The sequence below is a fragment of the Benincasa hispida genome, unplaced genomic scaffold, assembly GCF_009727055.1.
Source record: "Benincasa hispida cultivar B227 unplaced genomic scaffold, ASM972705v1 Contig1953, whole genome shotgun sequence".
Classification (NCBI taxonomy): Eukaryota; Viridiplantae; Streptophyta; class Magnoliopsida; order Cucurbitales; family Cucurbitaceae; genus Benincasa; species Benincasa hispida.
The window spans coordinates 1-1153 of NW_024064522.1; the positions used below are offsets into that span (position 1 = coordinate 1).

Below are 1153 nucleotides of genomic sequence, written 5' to 3' on the forward strand. Positions count from 1 at the left end.
CATGCTCAACTAAAACTTGCCTTAATTTTTGTAGTAGTACTGCATGGATCATCAATGAATGTAAAGGTATATTCTCTATCAATAACTTTCAGTAGCTTTTTCTCATAAAATCTTGTCAGGTGAAGTGTGCCATTAGAAGATGTGGTCAACACCTTTTTTGCTACTTGGCTTACTGTGCTTTTAACAGTGCTCTTCAAGTTTTCCTCCAAATGCCTTAAGCCAATTGCTTGGCAAAGAGCGACTAAAAATGTGGAAGACATGAAATTAAGAATATCAATGGCTTCAGCTATTTTTCTCGAGGAAATTAAATCAAGAGAGTTAACATCTTGGTTGTGCTGCTCAATGCTCTAGACATGACTAGTCACTAGATTTGCAAGTTATTGAAGTTCAGAGCAGTATGAAGCCATAGCAATTTCGAAGCCTTTGAAGCCATAATTCAAACTAGAGTTTCTACTTTCAGAGAGATTAGAAGGTAAACCGTTCTCGTAGAAATCATTGATTAATTCCGAAAATTGCGCAAACATGAGCTTTCCAATCGTTACAATGGCCAAGAGTGTTGTCCATTGAAACTCCAATTGGTGTTCCTTGGAAATTGCCTTCCTACAATGCTTTGTTTCTTGAAATATCAATCAAAGGGTTGTCATTGACTGAATTAATTTCACGTTCGATCGACTTCGTGGAGAAATGAATCACTTTAATCAAGGGACCCAACCATTGAGGAGAAGTTCTAAGAGCATAACGATCTTGTTTGAGTTTTTGGAGAGAGTCCATTTAATGCAATTTCTTAGTAGTTTTCATATAGGAGCTTCCATCTAAAATGTGCTCCATGATTACAGCTACTTCAATTTGACCAGGGTGGTGCTTCAACTTATGGGTCAAATGGTCGGTGAATTTAGACTTTCCTTGCATCACCTCGGCGAAAATGACAGATAGAGTTTCAGACAAAACAACCAAAATATTTACCTCGAATAGAACAATAGAAGCCAACCCAGAACAGACCGTGGTGCCATTTACAAGAGCAAGACCTTCCTTAGGTTACAATACAAACAACCCAGAATCAATACCAACTTGTTCAAAAGCAACCTTTGCATCAAGGGTTTCTCCATTGGGTCCAATTACTTTTGAATTTTTCGACCAATGAGCAACCCTGCAA

General features: G+C 37.9%; 1 pseudogene; it reads right to left on the reverse strand.

Moving 5' to 3' along the window:
* Positions 1 to 4: 4 nt before the first annotated feature.
* LOC120069068 lies at positions 5 to 1148 on the reverse strand (annotated as a pseudogene).
* Between the last annotated feature and the right edge of the window lie 5 nt (positions 1149 to 1153).